Consider the following 6,770-nt stretch of genomic DNA (forward strand, 5'->3'; position numbering starts at 1 on the left):
CTAGCCACTGTCAGAAATAGAAGAACAAAGTAACACTAGAGATAATCTGATGGCGAGAGGCAAGCGCAGGAACCCAAGCAACAGAAACCAAGACTACATGGCATCATCGGAGCCCAATTCTCCCACCAAAGCAAACACTGAATATCCAAACACACCAGAAAAGCAAGATCTAGATTTAAAATCACATTTGATCAAGATGCTGGAGGACTTCAAGAAAGACGTGAAGAACTCCCTTAGAGAAACACAGGAAAACATAAATAAACAAGTAGAAGTCTACAGAGAGGAATCACAAAAATCCCTGAAAGAATTCCAGGAAAACACAATCAAACAGTTGAAGGAATTAAAAATGGAAATAGAAGCAATCAAGAAAGAACACATGGAAACAACCCTGGATATAGAAAACCAAAAGAAGAGACAAGGAGACGTAGATACAAGGTTCACCAACAGAATACAAGAGATAGAAGAGGAATCTCTGGAACAGAAGATTCCATAGAAATCTTCGACTCAACTGTCAAAGATAATGTAAAGCGGAAAAAGCTACTGGTCCAAAACATACAGGAAATCCAGGACTCAATGAGGAGATCAAACCTAAGGATAATAGGTATAGAAGAGAGTGAAGACTCCCAGCTCAAAGGACCAGTAAATATCTTCAACAAAATCATAGAAGAAAACTTCTCTAACCTAAAGAAAGAGATACCCATAAGCATACAAGAAGCCTACAGAACTCCAATTAGATTGGACCAGAAAAATAACTCCTCCTGTCACATAATAGTCAAAACGCCAAATGCACAAAATAAAGAAAGAATATTAAAAGCAGTAAGGGGAAAAGGTCAAGTAACATATAAAGGCAGACCTATCAGAATCACACCAGACTTCTCGCCAGAGACTATGAAAGCCAGAAGATCCTGGACAGATGTCATACAGACCCTAAGAGAACACAAATGCCAGCCCAGGTTACTGTATCCTGCAAAACTGTCAATTAACATAGATGGAGAAACCAAGATATTCCATGACAAAATCAAATTTACACAATATCTTTCTACAAATCCAGCGCTACAAAGGATAATAAATGGTAAAGCCCAACATAAGGAGGCAAGCTACACCCTAGAAGAAGCAAGAAACTAATCATCTTGGCAACAAAACAAAGAGAAGAAAAGCACACAAACATAACCTCATATCCAAATACGAATATAACAGGAAGCAATAATCACTATTCCTTAATATCTCTCAACATCAATGGCCTCAACTCCCCAATAAAAAGACATAGATTAACAAACTGGATACGCAATGAGGACCCTGCATTCTGCTGCCTACAGGAAACACACCTCAGAGACAAAGACAGACACTACCTCAGAGTGAAAGGCTGGAAAACAACTTTCCAAGCAAATGGTCAGAAGAAGCAACCTGGAGTAGCCATTCTAATATCGAATAAAATCAATTTTCAACTAAAAGTCATCAAAAAAGATAAGGAAGGACACTTCATATTCATCAAAGGAAAAATCCACCAAGATGAACTCTCAATCCTAAATATCTATGCCCCAAATACAAGGGCACCTACATACATAAAAGGAACCTTACTAAAGCTGAAAACACACATTGCACCTCACACAATAATAGTAGGAGATTTCAACACCCCACTCTCATCAATGGACAGATCATGGAAACAGAAATTAAACAGAGACGTAGACAGACTAAGAGAAGTCATAAGCCAAATGGACTTAACGGATATTTATAGAACATTCTATCCTAAAGCAAAAGGATATACCTTCTTCTCAGCTCCTCATGGTACTTTCTCCAAAATTGACCATAGAATTGGTCAAAAAATGGGCCTCAACAGGTACAGAAAGATAGAAATAATCCCATGAGTGCTATCAGACCACCACGGCCTAAAGCTGGTCTTCAATAACAATAAGGGAAGAACGCCCACATATACGTGGAAGTTGAACAATGCTCTACTCAACGATAACCTGGTCAAGGAAGAAATAAAGAAAGAAATTAAAGACTTTTTAGAATTTAATGAAAATGAAGGTACAACATACCCAAACTTATGGGACACAATGAAAGCTGTGCTAAGAGGAAAACTCATAGCTCTGAGTGCCTGCAGAAAGATACAGGCAAGAGCATATATCAGCAGCTTGACAGCACACCTAAAAGCTCTAGAACAAAAAGAAGCAAATACACCCAGGAGGAGTAGAAGGCAGGAAATAATCAAACTCAGAGCTGAAATCAGCCAAGTAGAAACAAAAAGGACCATAGAAAGAATCAACAGAACCAAAAGTTGGTTCTTTGAGAAAATCAACAAGATAGATAAACCCTTAGCCAGACTAATGAGAGGACACAGAGAGTGTTTCCAAATTAACAAAATCAGAAATGAAAAGGGAGACATAACTACAGATTCAGACGAAATTCAAAAAATCATCAGATCTTACGATAAAAGCCTATATTGAACAAAACTTGAAAATCTGCAGGAAATGGACAATTTCCTAGACAGATACCAGGTACGGAAGCTAAATCAGGAACAGATAAACCAGTTAAACAACCCCATAACTCCTAAGGAAATAGAAGCAGTCATTAAAGGTCTCCCAAGCAAAAAGAGCCCAGGTCCAGACGGGTTTAGTGCAGAATTCTATCAGACCTCATACCAATATTATCCAAACTATTCCACAAAATTGAAACAGACGGAGCACTACCAAATTCCTTCTATGAAGCCACAATTACTCTTATACCTAAACCACACAAAGACCCAACAAAGAAAGAGAACTTCAGACCAGTTTCCCTTATGAATATCGATGCAAAAATACTCAATAAAATTCTGGCAAGCTGAATCCAAGAGCACATCAAAACAATCATCCACCATGATCAAGTAGGCTTCATCCCAGGCATGCAGGGATGGTTCAATATACGGAAAATCATCAACGTGATCCATTATATAAACAAACTGAAAGAACAAAACCACATGATCATTTCATTAGATGCTGAGAAAGCATTTGACAAAATTCAACACCCCTTCATGATAAAAGTCCTGGAAAGAATAGGAATTCAAGGCCCATACCTAAACATAGTAAAAGTCATATACAGCAAACCAGTTGCTAACATTAAACTAAATGGAGAGAAACTTGAAGCAATCCCACTAAAATCAGAGCCTAGACAAGGCTGCCCACTCTCTCCCTACTTAGTCAATATAGTTCTTGAAGTTCTAGCCAGAGTAATCAGACAACAAAAGGAGGTCAAGGGGATACAGATCGGAAAAGAAGAAGTCAAAATATCATTTTTTGCAGATGATATGATAGTATATTTAAGTGATCCCAAAAGTTCCACCAGAGAACTACTAAAGCTGATAGCAAAGTGGCTGAGTATAAAATTAACTCAAATAAATCAGTAACCTTCCTCTACACAAAAGAGAAACAAGCCGAGAAAGAAATTAGGGAAACAACACCCTTCATAATAGACCCAAATAATATAAAGTACCTCGGTGTGACTTTAACCAAGCAAGTAAAAGATCTGTACAATAAGAACTTCAAGACGCTGAAGAAATTGAAGAAGACCTCAGAAGATGGAAAGATCTCCCATGCTCATGGATTGGCAGGATTAATATAGTAAAAATGGCCATTTTACCAAAAGCAATCTACAGATTCAATGCAATCCCCATCAAAATACTAATCCAATTCTTCAAAGAGTTAGACAGAACAATTTGCAAATTCATCTGGAATAACAAAAAACCCAGGATAGCTAAAACTATCCTCAACAATAAAAGGACTTCAGGGGGAATCACTATCCCTGAACTCAAGCAGTATTACAGAGCAATAGTGATAAAAACTGCATGGTATTCATACAGAGACAGACAGATAGACCAATGGAACAGAATTGAAGACCCAGAAATGAACCCACACACCTATGGGCACTTGATTTTTGACAAAGGAGCCAAAACCATCAAATGGAAAAAAAGATAGCATTTTCAGCAAATGGTGCTGGTTCAACTGGAGGTCAACATGTAGAAGAATGCAGATCGATCCATGCTTATCACCCTGTACAAAGCTTAAGTCCAAGTGGATCAAGGACCTCCACATCAAACCAGATACACTCAAACTAATAGAAGAAAAACTAGGGCAGCATCTTGAACACATGGTCACTGGAAAAAATTTCCTGAACAAAACACCAATGGCTTATGCTCTAAGATCAAGAATCGACAAATGGGATCTCATAAAACTGCAAAACTTCTGTAAGGCAAAGGACACTGTGGTTAGGACAAAACGGCAACCAACAGATTGGGAAAAGATCTTTACCAATCCTACAACAGATAGAGGCCTTATATCCAAAATATACAAAGAACTCAAGAAGTTAGACCGCAGGGAGACAAATAACCCTATTAAAAAATGGGTTCAGAGCTAAACAAAGAATTCACAGCTGAGGAATGCCAAATGGCTGAGAAACACCTAAAGAAATGTTCAACATCTTTAGTCATAAGGGAAATGCAAATCAAAACAACCGTGAGATTTCACCTCACACCAGTGAGAATGGCTAAGATCAAAAACTCAGGTGACAGCGGATGCTGGCGATGATGTGGAGAAAGAGGAACACTCCTCCATTGTTGGTGGGATTGCAGACTGGCACAACCATTCTGAAAATCAGTCTGGAGGTTCCTCAGAAAATTGGACATTGAACTGCCTGAGGATCTATCTATACCTCTCTTGGGCATATACCCAAAAGATGCCCCAACATATAAAAAAGACACGTGCTCCACTATGTTCATAGCAGCCTTATTTATAATAGCCAGAAGCTGGAAAGAACCCAGATGCCCTTCAACAGAGGAATGGATACAGAAAATGTGGTACATCTACACAAAGGAATATTACTCAGCTATCAAAAACAATGACTTTATGAAATTCGTAGGCAAATGGTTGGAACTGGAAAATATCATCCTGAGTGAGGTAACCCAATCACAGAGAAACACACATGGTATGCACTCATTGATAAGTGGCTATTAGCCCAAATGCTTGAATTACCCTAGATACCTAGAACACATGAAACTCAAGACGGATGATCAAAATGTGAATGCTTCACTCCTTCTTTAAAAGGGGAACAAGAATACCCTTGGCAGGGAATAGAGAGGCAAAGATTAAAACAGAGACAGAAGGAACACCCATTCAGAACCTGCCCCACATGTGGCCCATACATATACAGCCATCCAATTAGACAAGATGGATGAAGCAAAGAAATGCAGGCCGACAGGAGCCAGATGTAGATCTCTCCTGAGAGACACAGCCAGAATACAGCAAATACAGAGGCGAATGCCAGCAGCAAACCACTGAACTGAGAATAGGACCCCCGTTGAAGGAATCAGAAAGAACTGGAAGAGCTTGAAGGGGCTCGAGACCCCATATGTACAACAATGCCAAGCAACCAGAGCTTCCAGGGCCTAAGCCACTACCTAAAGACTACACATGGACTGACCCTGGACTCTGACCTCATAGGTAGTATTGAATATCCTAGTAAGAGCACCAGTGTAAGGGGAAGCCCTGGGTCCTACCAAGACTGAACATGATTGTTGTGGGGAGGGCGGCAATGGGGGGAGGATGGGGAGGGGAACACCCATAAAGAAGGGGAGGGGGAGGGATTAGGGGGATGTTGGCCCGGAAACCGGGAAAGGGAATAACACCAGAAATGTAAATAAGAAATACTCAAGTTAAAAATAAATAAATAAATAAATAAATAAATAAATAAATAAATAAATAAATAAATAAATAAATAAAATAACAAATGCCACAGAGCCAAAGCCCTCTTGATGGAGACAAGTCTTTCTAGCCACAGAAGCACTGCTGTGTGACCAGTATGAGCTGGGTAAGGGAGGACCCAGGCCTGGACCTGGAAGTGATTTTGGACTTTAGCTGTTTTGATGAATATGTTATGTTGTGGCCACATGAAAAGAATAGTAACTTGATGAATGGCATGTAAGCATGTGGTGATTAAATATCCCACCTTTCATCAGTAAATGAATTCCACACGTGCTTTTCTGTAATATCTGCCTCCTTTCTGCCATCATGCCCCATCCTGAAGGTACCTGAAGGTTTGAACAGGTTACCTCTGTTCCTTACCCACATGGCAGACACCATCACACAGTGATGTAGGGGTCACAGTTAGGTCTGTGTCCTTCACACTTCTGGCCCCAGGGTATCTGAGTGTAGCCCAACTCAAAGCTATAACTTACTTAAAACTTTATAATGCTCTATGGTAACTTTTTTTCCTTTGTAACTTGATTGTGAACCTTTTAGATGATGTCACGTCACGTTGTCAGAAGGCTGGACCACAAAATGCTATGCCTCACCCCCACCCCCACCCCCAGCCCCACCTCTGCAGTTCTCCTGGGCTTACCCTTCCTAGTTGACTCCCTGACCTGGAACTCCCCATACTGAACAAGAGGACAGAAAGGTGGGCAGGGCATGGATAACGGGGAGCACATAGGACTTGTGACTTGATAGTGTCCCCAAGACCAAGGAGAAGCTGGAAATAGAGTGAAACATCTCCCATGGTCATTTGGCTGGAGGCTTGTCCAGCAAGCACGCACAGACAGACAGACAGACAGGAGAAGGCTGTTTGGGCAGCAGTGGGCTTTGCCTTTGTAGGGAGTGGGAGCTGATGAGAGACTTTGATAGGAGATGCACGTTTCTAAGTCCTCAGACCCTATGACTATGTGGAGAAGTGTGTGTATCCTGATTTCTGTGACTTTTAAGCACCTTTGTTGGGTGAGTACAGTAGAACACACTGCTCCCTTG

The sequence above is a fragment of the Rattus norvegicus genome, chromosome 1, assembly GCF_021556685.1.
Source record: "Rattus norvegicus strain SHRSP/BbbUtx chromosome 1, alternate assembly SHRSP_T2T, whole genome shotgun sequence".
Taxonomy (NCBI): domain Eukaryota; kingdom Metazoa; phylum Chordata; class Mammalia; order Rodentia; family Muridae; genus Rattus; species Rattus norvegicus.